An 18252-nucleotide genomic window follows, 5' to 3' on the forward strand; every position below is an offset into this window, starting at 1 on the left:
AAAAATGTAGAAAATATGGGTTAGTACAAAAATGCACTAAGTATGATAGCCATGCATAAAATCCTTAAAATCATGCCAAAAAAGGACATTTTAGTTGAAACCATGCACTTTATCTAGTTTAAGAGTCATCATGAACATTAGTGTAAAAACACAAGTCATAAGCACATTCAACATATAGATCGTCATAACATAGTGGAAACATGCCATAAATACCATCAAAGCATACTTGTGCAATGCATGAATAAGATCCCATAATCCCACCCATGCTAAGTAAAGCTTCTTGAGTAACCATAGTTCCTAATTCATGTTCTTATTCATATTTCATCATGGTGGGAATAAGCCTTAACCGACATAGACCATGTGAGCTTAAAATGGAATCTGGTGTCATTCCCCCAAACCGAAAAGAGGTGTCCTACTTGCCTAATGTAGAACTAAAGTTTGTTAGCTTAGGTGGATCCACTAGCTTAAGACCTATGTGGGCACATAGTTATGGGATACGGAGATTATAAATCCAAACTTTACTGAGGTAAAAGGTTTCCATCTCATGAGATACATGTTTTGGGAACCCAAACTTAACTAGCGTAGAAGGAACCCATTTGGGAAGCCGGACTAACTGGCGTAAAATCTTCCATCTCATATTCATATCCACTCAGTGGTAAACATATTCCCATTAAGTTCATGTTAAGTCTTGACTTAAGTTCATGTTTATGGAAGAATGTCTTAACACTCAATCCAACACAATTAATGATATAGCTCATAGATTCAAGAGGTGAGAATAACCTTTCAATGAATCACAACAACATTATCATATTCATGTATACTTCATTCATAATCATGCATAAGTGTGTTCATGAGGATAACATTCCAACACAACAACAACTAAATCATAATCATACTCACTTTACTCTCAAAGTAATCTTAAAGCATGTGCCCAAGCATCATAATCATGCACAATTCTCATACATTTCCCTTCAAGGATACTAGATCACAATTCATCAACACATCTAGAAATACTACACTAGACATGGATGATAACATAATTCAAGTAATCTAACTATCACAAGCATAATATCATCTTTCTAGAATCATCAAACCCTCAACATAGTTCATAATTAGGGAATTTAGGGATTTCATGGGTTCTTGGGGGGAGTTCATCATAAATCAATAATAAATCGTCAATTCAATCAGAATACGTCATAAATCAACCATTAAAAATGTTTTTGAAAAGAATCCATAAGATTGAAGTAAAACCCTAACTATTGGGGAAATAACTAATTTTGAAATTGAGTTTTGGAGGGACTCCATGGATGAAAACTATCCATGTATGAAGGACTGCCATACCTTGATGAAGAAACCCTACGAATTTGAGTGGAAAAGACGGATCCTTCAACCCTAGATTTCACTTTCTTCTTCTTCTTCTTCCTTGGAGTATTCTAGAGAGAGAAATTTTGTAAAAGATGAACTTTGGGGAAAATATTTGGGTGTTTGGAAAATATGAAGTAATTGGGTGTATTTTGAATTAAATTGACTTATATATTTGTATAAAAATAATAAAAAACGACCTCACTTTGATTGGGCTTAAAAAAGAAATACCCAAAATAACCCTCACCTAAAGGGAGTTGCCCAGGTGCCACGAGGGGTCCCACGAGCCGTGTTCCCTCTCGTGGACTTGAGGCAGTGGCAAGGCACCTTGTGCCTTTAGCTCACAAGCCCAAGGTATCTCCAAGAGGGGGTCCACGAGCCGTGGAGCAAGCCACGAGTCGTGGTCTCTCTCATGGACCTTGATGCAGTGGCTAAGCAACTTTTCTTTCCACCCCTAACCTCTAAGGCGTATTCAAGACGACTCCCACGATCCATGTAAGGCTTCACGAGCCGTGAAATGGCTCGTGCAGAGGGTCCAATTTTGAGGCAGCATAAGGAGGCTATTGCCTCCATCTCCACGAGTGGCACCATGACTCGTGGTGTCCACTATGGGTCGTGAAGACCCTCGTGGTCTTGGTGGGAAGTGTCTTGGCCAATATAGGCATCCTTGGCCCTTGCCCATTTTCCTTGGCTCTTAACCTTTTCCCTTGACGTTAACCCACACGTTTTAGCTCTAGTTAGCCTACTAAGTTTCCGGGGTGTTACACTTTCTTCTTCTTTACCATCTTCAATACTCGCCTCATTAAAATCTTTGATGGTTATGCTCTCTTGAATGATTGTCTTACCGTTCTCTTGTAAAACTTGGTGTGAAACAATTGCATGTAAAGCTTCATTAGGTGCAGATCTTCTATTGCCCATTCTGATTGCCTGAACCTTAGCTAGAGCACTTGTTGCTTACAACTTATTCTCCTTCTGATTGACTTCATCCACATATATTCGAAGTGTATTTGTAGGAGGAAATCTCCCTTCCACAAGAACCACTATTTGGAGGGGCTCATTATAGGTAGCATCTCTCAAATCTGATTCATTATGTTTGTATGCCACTATCTCCTTTCCATGTGTTCTTATCGTCTGTATACAGCTCTTTTTTTTCGTACACTGGATTGATTAGTTCTTACTTGTGTTGCAGATACGTCTCCTTGCCTGTTGACAAAAACCTCATCTTCTACCGTGTTCTTTTTAGTAAATGATGTATTCTCACTTTGTTTGTTCCATTTATTACTAATGTCCCCATCTTTGTTACTATCCCATGTTGCATTTGTCATGATGTAGTACTACTTCAGTGTGGTGCAATATTCTTTTCCTCCTAATTAGTAAAATATCTCTTGATCCATTACTTAGTGGATTCATTACTTTGTTGTTGATCATCTAAATTGCTTGTCTCAAGAACAAGATTCTCTTCCTCAATATGTTGTTTTTCAATCTTCGTGATATCTCCCTGCCTTGATTCGATCTGGTGTTACTCATTTATATCTGCTAAAGCAGCAGAGGCATTCCCACTTTCAGTTTTACCAAGAGTACTAGTGTTGTCACTTATGAAGATACCTTTGTTCATTGTAAAAACTCTATTTGTAGGGTTTCAAAATCTTCTTATTATTCTTCTCCTCCCTTGTTGATGTTGAAAAAATGATTCTAGTATCTCAAAATGAAGTATTTATATTATTGTCTAGATTCATTTCTTATTTAATAACATTGAGTGTCTATTAATTCTCCTTCAAAACTAACGTTTAATTATGAGAAATTGAATTATAATCTTTATTGTCACTAATTGTTAGCCCTTTATTGACAATTTATTAAGTCAATTATCCACCAGTCTTTGAGGCTTTATTACTCTTCAATTTTGAGACGTTTTGTTCTTTCTTGAATGTTAGAGCTATTTGATTTGGTCCATTTGGTTGCCTATATAAGACTTTGTGGATTTACTCTCATGAGATGGGAAAGAAGATAATCCTTTTACATATGTTCTAGTACTGGGTTTTTTCGTTGGTTAAGTTTTTGTTGTCTCCTAGTTTTATACTAGAAGAGCTTGTTGAATCCAGGGGATACACCTATACCGGTTGAAATATCCTTAAGGACAATGTCTTTAGACGCCTCAAGCTATGATATTTACTACAAACATTCTTGGTGAAGTATAAGCTTTGTGAATTTCGTACAATTGTTCATGATGAAGGCATTTTCTGAAAAAATTTCATTAGTTCAGAGGTCTCCGTTTTCTCATTTCCTCTTGTTTCTTCTTGTTCTTCATGTAGTACTTCATTACCCTTTGACTGCCCCTTTTTCTCATCATTATCAACCCTTAGATCTGGATGTAAATTTATACATTCCTCCTCTTCAGGTCCTTGAACCTTACAATGTTTACAATATTTAGGTAACAAGTCGTATTGAATCTTCACTTGCTATATCCTTGACACCTTAGTATCTTCATTCATAATCTCCATTCCAACAAACTTTGGGAAATCTGACATAAGAACTACCTGCATTTTAACTCGTGCACAACTTGGTCTTGTTTTATTTATTGTGGTCATGTCTAAATGTAAGAGCTTTCCAACTGTTGTTGCTAAAGAGAATAGGGATTACTTCACAAAAAAGTGAGTTTGAGATTCAGAAAGGATATCCAGGCCAAAGCCTGTTTAGTTTCTTCCGCAACCTGAAATTTTTACCATATATAAGAGGCCTCATGCAATATGAATATCCGTCCTTAGCCAATATGTAATATATGTTTTTGGACATTAGATTAATGAAGTCTTCTTGTTGATTAAGTCTGATGTGGAGATGCCTGTTCCTTAATAGACCTATCTTACAATCTCCTTTAATTTGCATTGTTTCGGGATAAGCATCCTAAGTTCTTCCAGCTCCAGCCAGCCATATGAAAATTTTCTAACTATTGCTTATCGGAGATTCTCAATGATGTTCATCCGCTTCACTTCACTCTTCGTCCATATCAAATCGAGGAATTCCATTCCTATAAGTGATTGTCTTCATAGGAATTGGTTCTACCTTTTTTGTCGAATGAATGAGCGAGTTCCTAAGAACATTGGCATAATTCACTTGGAACATATTATTGTTATCCTTTTTCTGTTTTAAGATGAAATAACCTAAATAAGTAATACATGAATAATTAAACCGTGCATAATTAATTTTTGTATAATATAATACCAAAAAATTCATAACTAATCATGTGTTATTTATAGTTGCATAAATCTAACCAACACACCCTAAATTTTAAGATTTAATAATCCTCTAGACTATTTTAAACTCAAATTATTAACCCCTTATTTAAAATATTATTTATTACGTAATTTGTCTCTGCTTCACGCTATCATACATACCTTATTAAGTTTAAGAAAAGTGTTCTTTTAATATCTGAATACTATAACTATAACTTAAAAGAAGATTCTTGAAAGGATTAAGTTATTTAGAGCAATATTTGAGTATATTGTTTTTATATACAAATTCCAGGAGCCTTTTTTTTCAAATAATAAAAGATAAATTATTAGAAAAGCTTTATCTAATAACAAATAGGAATATTAAGAATATTTCAATAAAAATAAAAGAACCTGACACTATCACCTATCTCATGAATCGTTTTCATATTATTCTTGCAATTTTGTTCTATTTTTTTTTAAAAAAAATTGAGAGTTTATTTAAAACAAACTTGCAATCCTTTAGACTCCATTTGAGAAATTGTCCCAAATATATTGTTGTTATAAAAATTACTAATTAATTTAAATAAGATGAACTTATTAATAAACAACACGATAAAAATATAATAAAATAAAGTCAATCATAATCTTAATTGAAAGTTTTAGAACACATATTTTCTTAACAATTTTGACCCTTTATATCATATTTTTGGAATCTTAGCATTTAGTTCTCTAGCTAATAAAAAAGATACAATTAAAGGAGAAAGGAATAGAACAACAAAGCATAATACAACCAAAAATCTGCCTCCCCCCAAACAATTTTTTTTTTTTAATTAAACTCATTAAACAACCATGATAAATTCTTTCAAAAAATATATTTAACCAAATTTAACAAAAAAAAAATTATAATTGAACACTAAAATACTAAAAGCGTGTTAAATGATAAAAATAGAAACAAAGAAAAGCAAGATAATTGAGTGTAGTTAAAGTCTTCTATCTTGATTGAAGGTGTAATCCGTGAACTTCTTTCTATTACCACTAATCAAATGGACACAATTTTTTTGCAGGGGCCCCACGCCATGACTGCAACAAAAATCTCAGTGAGTTCAAAAGCATGACTGCATGCGCAATGATCGGTGCATCGCACACCCTAGATGGAACATTGTTTGAGTACCACAAACCCCAAATCCACGTGTTGGAGGTCACGCCACAGACTCGTGGTTCAACAGAGATAGTTTTTAACCGATAATATCGAGTCCAACTAGAAATAGAGGTTATTTTTTCTATTATAAATAGGACCTTTGGATACCGTTGTTCGGGTCATTGATTACTTATTGGGAGCCACACAACTTAGAGAAGATACTATTATTAGGGTTCTTACTTGTATATTCTTTATGAGTAGTTATAAGTCCAAACATACACTTGAATTAAGAAGTATAAATAGTCGATGTCAGTTACAGAACACAATAAGAGTTGAGGTCGATTCCACAGGGAATTACATTAGAAATAAGTGTCATGACCCAAAGTATACCTAGGCGTAACATGACGTATGGGATCCCAAGAGGCTCTACACAAGCCATTTAGCATACATCATACAACATAATAGAAATTCAAGATATTTTAAAAGATAGTTTGTATCATAAGAGTTGACAACAGTGTAGTGGAAGTCTAACATAGTCTGAAAGCCATCTAGTACAACAAGAGTGATTGGGACGTAACACATGCATCATGTACAATACTGAAAAGTAAAGAAAGTAAGCAATAAAGAGGTCTCAGTCCTCGGAACATGGGCACTCACCAATCTTCAATATCTACTAAGTGATCACTAACCATAGAGATGCGGAATAGGAGCGTTGAATCCTACATTAGTGAAAGAATGAGACAAGAGTATGTGTTAGTACATGTAATGTACCAAGTATGATAGCAATGCATAAAAGATATGAAATCATGCTAAAAAGGACTTTACATGACATGTAATGAACAAGCTAAATCATAAGATAAAAGGGGTTAGAAAACATAAATCATAAAACATGGTTGATGCAAGCTAACATCTTTGAAATACTTGTGAGATACTTCTAGAAGTAACCTTAGTTCATTATTGTGGGAGATTTACCTTTAACCGACATAGAGACCATGTGAGCTATAACATGGAATCCAGTGTCTACCCCACACCGAAAAGAGGTGTTCTCACTTTCCCAAGTAAGAATCATGAACTTCTAGCTTACATGGACCCACTTGCTAATGCCTATCTAGTCAAACCTATGGTGGCACATAAGTTATGAGACATGGGTAATCACTACTTGTCCACTCGGTTATCTTAATATTCACAAGACAGGTATTCGTTGCTTGTCTTATCATTGGAGGACATGGGTAATCATTGCTTGCCTCATCATCCATGGAAGGTCACATCAAAGTAAGCCAGTCCAAGGCAAGTTTCGTTAGAATAGCTCCTTAAATCTTAATTCATCTTGGGTAAGAAAACCTTTCACACTAACAACAACAACAACTTGATGTTTCACTCTCAAATAAACTTTTAATCATTTTTCACCACTTTCATAAAGAGTATGCATATCTGCATAAAACTCATCTTTCATGATTCAAAAGCTTCATCATATGATCAATTCTAGAAAACACGGGTCATGCATGGGTTTATATGAATTCAACTTAAAAACATGTCATTATCTCAATTCATGCATGAAAATATATAAAACAATCAAGTAGATCATAATTGAAAAGAACCCATGAGATTGAGTAAGACCCTAACGTCAATTGGAGATTCTACCTTGTAAAAATTGGGAAATTTAGGAACCCTATGGAGGAAAGGACTCCATAGGTGAATACTATCATACCTTGATGCCAAAGCTTTCTATCAATGGTGAAATTAGAGACTTCTCCTTGAAACCTTAGCCTTCTTCTTCAAGCTTTTAGAGAGAGAAATATTGGGGAAGGACTTTGATCAACTTTGAGAATTTAGGAGAATGAGTTCAATTGGGAAATTTTTGGGGTAAAACGACATCTTGTTGGATTAATATAATTAGGAAAAGATCCAAAATCCTAATTGTCGAAGCCTCACCCATGACCTGACCTACTGTCACGACCCAAGATAGCCCTAGGCGTAACATGACGTATATGACCCCGAGAGGCCCCATACAATCCACTGAGCTTTCATCATACAAGATACTAGAATATAAGAGATTTAAAAGACAGTTTCAACATATAAAATTTGATAAACCATATGGGAAATCTAAATATCGTCTCAAATCCATCTTGTACATAAGAGTTTATCGGGGTGTAACCTGTACATCAAGTTCTAAAACTGAAAGTAAGGACAAAAAGGGAAATCAAGATCGGTCCTCGGAATATGAGGACTCACCAAACTTCAATCTTCTAAATGAGATCCTAGCCATGGAAGTGCGAATCGATAAGGTCGTTCCCTATATTTGGGGAAATGTAGGTAAGATTATGCGTTAGTAAAAAATATGTACCAAGTATGATAGTCATGCATAAAACATTTGAACACATGAGAAAATGGACATTTTCATAAAGTGCAATGACCAAGCTAAATCATGAATGTAAGTAGAAGATATAAGTCATAAAATATGGTCAACGTAAATATACATCATCTTAAAGACATGTGACATACTTCTTGAAGTAACCTTGATTCATTAATGTGGGAGAATTACCTTTAACTGGCATGTAAGACCATGTGAGCTACTAACATGGAATACAGTGTGTCCCACACCAAAAAGGGGTGTCCTATTGTCCAAGGTAAGACCAAGAACTTTCTAAATTACGTGGATCCACCAGCTAATGTCTATATAGAAAATCCTATGTTGGAACATATTTAATAGGACGTGAGTAATCGCCACTTATCCACTTGATGCTAAGCATAACTCCACGGAATATCTATTATTCTTATTCATCTTTTCTTTAAGGGACTTGGGTAATCGCCTCTTGTCCTTACATCATGAGACATGGGTAAACACCTCTTGTATTTAATTTAGAGGTCATGGGTTATCTCCGGTTGCCTCATTCTTAGAATATTTCCTTTTCTTTGATTCATTTTAGGTGAGAAGACCTTTCAACTGTGATGACCCGAGCCTACACCCTTGACGTGACCGGCGCTTGAGAACCATTGTTGGTCCCAAGCGAACCCTTATCTTGGCTGACTACAAGAGGAAGACTAACTCAATTTACTGAATCTCAAAACAAAATTGAATATACTGAGTATGAAACATAAGTTTTAAATAAAACATTTGAAACTAAAAGACTCTCCAAAACTGTCCATTTATGTAGCCTATACCGTATAAATATCAGTGTCATTACAAGATCCACGACTTCTCAAAACTATTACTAATAACTCACAAAAATGGAGTCCTCCAGAAGCAAGGAGGTTTTACTCAAAAGTTGACGGGTGGATGAAGTGATCACAACAGACTCTTGTTGAGGATCCTAAGAACCTGTATCTGCATGATTAAAAGATGCAGGTCGTATGTCATCAGTACATTGAATGTACGAGTATATAATATAGCTGAATGAAAGGACTATAATAGATATTAATATATACTTAACTAAATGTAAAGGAATAAAAGAGTGGAATCATTAAAACTCTACAAAAATACTTACTTATCTCTAACTCAAAATATTAAATGATATAATAAATGGAAAAGGGCCTAAAATACTCTTGAACTATTGGAAATGATACAAAAATACCCTCCATCCGCGTATTGGCTCCCAAATGCCCATGCCATACACCTATTGGCTCTCAAATACCCCTGTCATCCATCTTTGAGCCCAATATTGACCACTTTTATAACTGATTATCATTTAAATATTTTGTTAATACATGGAGACCATATATTGGATACAATACAATTACTTAAATTAATTTACGAACTCATCCATTATTAATTATACCCGACCCAAATTAATTAATTTCATCCGTCCCAAATTACATTTACCCAACTGATTAAAACAAATACACCCTTCATTCTCAATATTTCACTTCATCTTTCAACCTTCTTACCCAATATATTTGCTTACTATCTCAAAAAACACTACCTAAATACACACATGTATCACCATAAAAAATCATGTGTGTTTTGTTGGTCATTTTTTATGGAGATACATGAGTGTATTTAGGTAGTATTTTTTGAGATTTTAAGTGAATATATTGGGAAAGTAAGGTTGGAAGAGGAAGTGAAATGTTGGGAATGAATGGTGTATTTGTTTTAATCGGTGGGGTAAATGTAATTTGGGGATGATGTAGTTAATTTTGGTCAGGTATAATTAACTTGAGTCACGTATAGTCAATTTGGGTCGGGTATAATTAGTTATGGGTGAGTTTGTAAGTTAATTTAAGTAATTCAATTGTAACCAATAGATGGTCGCCACATATTTTAAAAAAAATATTCAAATGATAATCCTCTATAAAAGTGGTCAATATTGGACCAAAAGGTGGATGAAAGAATATTTGGGAGCCAATAGGTTGATGTTAGGGGTATTTGGGAGCCAATAGGTGGATGAAGTGTAGTTTTGTACCATTTCCAATAGTTCAAGGGTATTTTAGGTCCTTTTCTGTATAATAAAAGTACACTTTTAACTCCATTTGGGAGATTCTCTAACCAACAACCATCACTATGAGCTACATGATGATAAAGTGTCTCGCCAATGCTTCTAGAACTGTCCTATACCTTGCGGGGGTATAGAACACCTCAACTAAGTGGATCCACTAAGCTCTGCCCAGAGACACTTGGTATTCATCTAAAAAGTATAATCCTATACCTATCTTGGCATAAATGGTTTATGAGAAATGTGAGTTGTCTGAGCTTATCCCCATATAAGTGCTCAATACTACTCCCAATAATATATACTCATGCTCAATGTTTAAATAAACATACTCTTCCTCTGGTTTGAAATAATTACTCAAGATATCCTCTTAAAAGAGGTAACTACTCTTGAAATAACTTTGAACTCATAACTAATTTAGAAATCAAAGTTTCTCTTTTATCAATGTAAAAACTGATACCTTTGGGAAACTTAGTTCCCTTATACTTTTACTCAATTCATACTTGAAAACTCTTCCTAAAAAATATATCAAAATCATATTGTGATATGAGCATTGATCACTCGGGAAGTCACACTGCATAAACATTGATGGCATAACTAAATACCATACTGCTTAAACATAGATGTAATACTCGATTGTCATACTAATCATATTCTACAAACTCTTTCTCAAAACACATCTTTACTTCCTCAAAAAACTCAGTTTTAAACTCAAGTGTTGTATTTTTAAAAAAGAATTTCTCAAGATTTATAAATCAATTTATAGGGTTCATGTGGATTATGGACATGAATGACACAACTTAGGGATCTTAATAGCAATATAGAAAACTCAGTACTCAGAACTCAAGAACTCAAGAACTCAAAACTCAACAACATTACTTATCTCAAGAATACTCAATTCATAGGGTTTATGTTGAAATGTAGGCATGAACGAATCAAATCAAGAATATTAATGTATAACATATAACAATTCAAATAATTAGGAATAGAATTTCAAAAAGAAACATGAACTCAAGAACTCAAAATCAACTTATCTCAAGATTACTCAAATCTAGTGAAAGAATCCTAGATTACTCTTTTATTGATATGAAAGTAGATCTAGGGCATGAGGATGAACTAGTCCAACACTATGATAGCCTTAAATACCTGGAAGAACAAGGTTCTTGAAGAACAACTTGATTAGAAGCCTTGAAACCCTAGCTTGAAGGAGAGCGATCAAGAAAACCTTTCTTGAGATTCTTGAATTAGTTTCTTGAAATCTCTATGACCAAGAATTATGATTTTCATTAGTGATTCATAATTCTGTGAAAGAATTTGAGTTGGAAATAATGGAATTCTTGGAAAAAGACTTTCCTTGAAAAAGGATCTTGAAAACGATTGAAAGAATCTTGAATGGAGTCTTCTACTTTGATTTTTACTTAGGCTTTGTGAGAGAAGAGAATGATGAATTAAGAGATGAAAATCTGATTGTTTTGAGTCTTTAATTAGTCAAGAAATTTGTTTAGGGGTTTCTTAGAGGTAAAAAGAAAAAAAACAACCCTTTTTAATGTTTTCTCGTCGGCTAATTCTTCACAGCACTGTATCAGGTTACTAAAATGGTCATAACATTTTACTCAAACCTTGGATTGTTGCGAAATTGGTGGCGTTGAAAAGAAGATTCAAATAACTTTAGTTTGATAGGTTATGGGCCACATAACTCTTTATATTCTAATAGATATGGTCGTTTGAAGTTGACCCAAGTAGAATCTTTCATCAATACTTAATCGATAAGGAAACTTTCAATTCTACTTTGTGCTTGGAGTTTCTAGTGACCTTAATAGATATCCAAAAATTATTCTAACACTAAAGAATTCACCTTTACACATATGGGAATTTTATAAATCACCCGATATGACCCTATAAGTAAATAAAGAATTGTTCGAGTCTTAATTTAGAAATTTTCAGGGTGTTACAATATTTCCCCCTTGGGATCATTCGTCATCGAATGATGGCTGGTCTGAGAATGGAAAGGGGTTACTTTTACTATATTCAAGTCTAACTCAGAATCACAAAGTACTTAACACAGGGTGATTATTCTGATCTAGATCACAAAATTCGGGTGCTATACCTTTGTAGAAAATCTCATCCCAAGAACACTACTCCTTACTGCTACATTTAGCTAACCTTCAGCTCATATTAGAAAACACCTAGTATCACACATTGTCCACATATTAACTATACCACATTCAAGCTTAGAACCTTAACCACTTCATAAACTCCTACTAATCAAATTTCTAAGAACTTCTCATCCTCTTATCATCTCTACCAACTGAACTTTCATGCATTACCACCAGGAAGCTGACTTAATACTCATTGTCAAACTTTATCTCCTTCTTCCTTCACAGTTATAACCTTAGATGGAATAAACACACAATCACTATCAAAATAAGAAATAGCAATCCTCTCCTCTTTAATCACAAAACTACTATCAACAACACCACTCTCCAAAACAAAAAAGGATTACTGAAAGGACTTTAGGGCGAAAGATTATAAGCACGATTAATTTGAGAACTCTAATATAAGAATATGAATGACATAACATTATGTCTAGCCATTGAGAGTAATTCATGGATTTGTGAAATTGAACATACTGTGAGACATGATTGCTTATATGACTACGTTCATAACATGAGACTGATATTCATAGCTTTATGGAGTATGATTGAGATCAATGTGCTAAAGTCTTTGCTATAGATGTGAATCTCTCTGAAGTGTATGAGCATAGGTCATGAACACAATTCTGATATAAGAAACATCATCATGATGTTGAAATGACTGAACTTTGAGGAATACGCTAGAGTATGAATGGATTGATGTACCTCTATAGCTCTTTCAGAAGACATAACTATCTCATTCTAGACAATTGACTTGATTTCTCATCTTATCATATCCCCCTTAGGTCTAAAACTGACACTTGAAAACAATAGACCTATTATCTCATTTCTAAATTGGTCTTCATTCCCTTTAATACTCGGAAAGGCTTATCTCATGGCTATGGAACTCTTGATAAGCAGGTACTAAGACTCCTTCTAGGACCTCTTTCTAAGATGCTTCTATTAACCTCTTCTCATTGACTTATAAGACATTTTATTTAACTCTTAACGAGAAATAATGCTTACATTAGCCTATTCCATATTGACATCTTAAATATACTAGCCATACGCACATGAAATATTATAACTTAATTGGAACCTTGTCTGATTACGTACAATCTCGGGTACACCTCTTAATATTCTTGTTACACTAATGACTTAGCCACACTTAATACTCTTATCTAAAAGTGATAATCTCATACTTGTATACTCACATTCATTGTAACTAACCTCTTGATTCCTCACCTACTCTATGTCAACTTTACCAGATCGGATCTCAAAACTAACATCATCACCCTCATGTTGTCATAATTTTTTTTCAACACATCTCATATTCAAGCTTATTGTCTAGTACTAAACATGGATATCAATATAATTGATCACATACAATACTAACTTACCACTTCTAGATGAAGTTAAGAAACACTTGCCCACTAAGACCTCATGACAAGTAGGTAAATCTTTATCTCTTAGTCTACCTATTTACCGATTACTGTCACAATCATTTTCAAAATCTAAGTACCACTTACCTACTCACTACACATCATTGACTTACTAGTTTTATAACCCTTTGAAAATCACGGGATCTCCGAAAAACCATAAGTCTAGCTTAGATCTATCACCTCATGAATACTCATGCTCTTCCATTCAACACCTACTCTTGGCTGTTACTAACACAATGACACATCATCATTAACTCCTTTCTAGTTAAAGTATACTCTAACTCATCCTAACTAGTAACTCTTACTCTACCTCCTATCATGAAATCTTCACAAATTCATCACTTCTTAGTCTACCCATAAGGGAAAACTCCTCATTAATAACCTATTGGGTGCATGACCATAATAACATAGCTTGCTTCATCACTAGTTCCTTTCTTAGATTACTGAACCTCTGCACGTATTCTTCTAATTTTGGGCACTCTTACTACTACTGCTTATAATATCATAACTCATACTATCTTTTCGGGTGAAAATACTACCCAAGATCAAAAACACACTTTCATATAAAGGTCTCAACTGAAACAAGATTAGGAGAAAAGAGTTTGGAAATACATCTCGCTCTTAGAGAGAACGCGCGATTCATACGAATAAGAGTGCATTATTTTGAATCTCAACACTTAAGCTCACTCATTGGCTTCTCTGAACCCCCTCTACATTCTCATGACTCCCTCAAGACTTTTCCTGAGAGTAACTCATCAATAATGATCTGACTTTTCTTTTCAACCGCCTTTTCAGTATAAAGGGTAGTCAAATGGATAAGAGAAATGCACGAGTTTGAATGAGTTCCTTATGACATAGTTTATATTGCACAATTTTGAGTATGAAAGAAAGGAAACATTTCTTAAATGTCTCTAGTCCCTCATTTATAAAAGTGGAGCCCTCACAACTATAAATAAGATCCTACTTGACACGACTTCATAGACACCCTAGGACACTTGAACTCTGTGCTCTAATACCAAGTTTGTAACGACTCGAGCCTACACCATGGACGTGACCGACACTCGAGAACCATTGTTGATCCCCAAGAGAACCCTCTTCTTGGCCGACTACAAGCGTAAGGCTAACTCAAGCATACATGAGAATTAAATTGAAAGAAACATTTAAAAACAGTTTACTCAATCTCAAAATAGAACTGAATATACTGAGTATGAAACATAAGTTTTAAATAAAACATTTGAAACTGAAAGACTCCCCAAAACTGTCTATCTACGAAGCCTCTACTGTATAAACATGAGTGTCAAGACAAGACCCACAACTCCTCAAAACTATTACTAATAACTCACAAAACTGGAGTCCTCCAAAAGCGATGAGGTCTTACTCAAAAGCTGATGAGTGGATGAAGTGATCTCAAATGACTCTTGTTGAGGATCCTAAGAACCTGTACTTGCATCATTAAAAGATTCAGATCAAATGACATCAGTACATTGAATGTACGAGTATTTAATATATCTGAATAACAAATAACTTAATGAAAGGACTGCAATCGATATAGATATATACTAAACTCAATGTAAAGGAATCAAAGAGTGGAATCATTAAAACTTTAAAAAAAACTTAGTCATCTCTGAACTCAACATATGAAGTGATATAATAAAAATACACTTTTAACTCTATTTGGGAGATTCTCTAACCGACAACCATCACTATGAGCTATATGATGATACAATGTTTCTCCCACACAGCCAGAACTATCCTATACCTTTCTGGAGTATAGAACACCTCAACTAAGTGGATCAACTAAGCTCTGCCCAAAGACACTTAGGATTCATCTAAAAAGTATGATCTTGTACCCATGTTGGCATACCATATCAGTGCTCAATACTACTCCCAATAATATATACTCATGCTCAATATTAAAAAAAAATACTCTTCCTCTGTTTTGAGATAATTACTCAAACTATCCTCTTAAAAGAGGTAACAACTCTTGAAATATCTTTGAACTCATAACTCATTTAGAAATCAAAGTTTCTGTTTTATCAATGTAAAAATTGATACCTTTGGGAATACTTAGTTCCCTTATACAACTACTCAATTCATACTTCAAAACTCTTTCTCAAAAATATATCAAAATCATATTGTGATATGATCATTGATCACTCGGGAAGTCATACTGCATAAACATTGATGGCATAACTAGATACCATATTGCTTAAACATTGATGTCATACTCGATTGTCATACTAATCATGCTTTACAAACTCTTTCTCAAAACTCATCTTTACTTCCTCAAAAAACTCAGTTTAAAACTCAAGTGTTGGCTTTTAAAAAATGAACTTTTCAAGATTTATAACTCAATTCATAGGGTTCAGAAGGAATTATGGACATGGAAGACTCAACTCAAGGAATTTAATAGCAATATAGAAAACTCAATACTCAGAACTCAACAACATTACTCATCTAAAAAATACTCAATTCATAGGGTTCATATTGAAATATAGAGATGAACCAATCAACACAAGAATCTTAATGTATAACATATAACAATTCAATAATTAGGAATAGAATTTCAAAAAGAAATATGAACTCAAGAACTCAAAATCAACTTATCTCTAGAATACGCAAATCTAGGGAAAGACTCCTAGATTACTCTTTTGCTGATTTGAAATGTTGGGCGTGAGGAAGAACTATTCCAACACTATGATAGCCTTACATACCTTGAAGAACAAGGTTCTTGAAGAATATTGAAGAACAACTAGATCAGAAGCCTTTAAACCCTAGTTTGAAGGAGAACTATCAAGAAAACCTTTCTTGAGATTCTTGAATTAGTTTCTTGAAATCTCTGTGGCCAAGAATTATGATTTTCATTAGTGATTCATAATTATATGGAAGAATTTGAGTTGGAAATAATGGAATTATTGGAGATAGACTTACCTTGAAGAAGAATCTTGAAAAGGATTGAAAGAATCTTGAATGAAGTCTTCTATTTTGACTTTTCCTTAGGGTTTTTCCTTAGGGTTTGAGAGAGAAGAGAATAATGAATTGAGGGATGAAAATCTGATTGTTTAGGGTCTTTAATTAGTCAAGAAATTCGTTAAGGGTTTTCTTAGAGGTAAAAATACAAAAACGACCCTTTTAATGTTTTTTCCCCTCGGCTAATTCATCACAACACTATATCTGGTTACAAATATGGTCATAACTTCTTACTCAAACCTTGGATTGTTGCAAAATTGGTGGTGTTCAAAAGAAGATTCAAATACCTTTAGTTTGATAGGTTACGAGCCATATAAATGGTTGTTTGAAGTTGGCAAATGTAGAATCTTACATCAAAACTTAATCGATAAGGAAACTTTCAACTCTACTTTGTGCTAGGAGTTTCTAGTGACCTTAATTGATATCCAAAATCATTCCCACACTAAGGAATTTACCTTTAAACATATGGGAAATTTAAGAATCACCCGAATATGACCCTATCAGTAAATGAAGTATGGTTCAAGTCTTAACTTAGAAATAATCCGGGTGTTACATCAACCTTAGAATCCCTTATGTGAAAAAACTTTCACATTTATACATAAGGTAGTTATGTGAGCGATCCTTTCACAACAGTTTACAACAACAACATATATGCTTTTACTCTCAAAGGAATCTACATCATATCTCATCAATTTCATAAGAACATGCATAATTCTATAATTCACCTTTCATAGTTCAAAACCACTTTCAATCATCAATATCTACAAAATATGGGCTCATGGGAATTCATCATAAAATCATGTAATTATATCAGTTCATACTTGATACATCATAAAAGAATCATATAAATCAATATCTAAAGGAACACATGACATGGAGGAAAAACCCTAGCTCAATTGGGGATTCCTAACTTTGTAAATTGGAGGATTTAGGAACTCCGTGGAGGAAAGGGCTCCATGGATGAAAACTATCATACCTCAATGCCAAAAGCTTGACTTCAATGTTGGAATTGGAGACTTTACTTGCAAACCCTAGCTTTCTTCTTCAACTTCTAGAGTGAGAAATATTTGAGAGGAAGACTTGTTCTTCTTTTAGGAGTTTGAGAGAATAATTTCAATAGGGAAATTTTGGCGTTAAAACACTTATATAGGGCTTTAGGTGAAGGGTAAAATGACATAGTATTAGGCCAGAATAATTAGGAAAAGACCCAAAAGCCACTAGGAGAAATAATTGTCGACACCATCGATGATGAAGACCTACGGCCCGTGGTTCCACCTACGGACCATACCTGGTGGGTCGTCGATGGATTCAAGGACTATGATCTCTGGACCTTAAACGATAGGACCCACCAACGGTTCTATGGATCAAATGACAGGTTGTTGGTCTCAATCGTAGGGCTCGTCTTTTGACCTTAGAATTTCACTAAGTTTGGGACTCACCTAGGAAACCTACCTATGGCTGGTGCATTGAATGACGGACAGTCCTGATGAACCATTGAAAAATATAGAAAACTTGAGTGCCTATCCATGGACCAGACCTACAGTCCGTGTGTCAAACCATGGTCCATGGGTGACT

The sequence above is a fragment of the Solanum stenotomum genome, chromosome 1 (assembly GCF_019186545.1).
Source record: "Solanum stenotomum isolate F172 chromosome 1, ASM1918654v1, whole genome shotgun sequence".
NCBI lineage: Eukaryota > Viridiplantae > Streptophyta > Magnoliopsida > Solanales > Solanaceae > Solanum > Solanum stenotomum.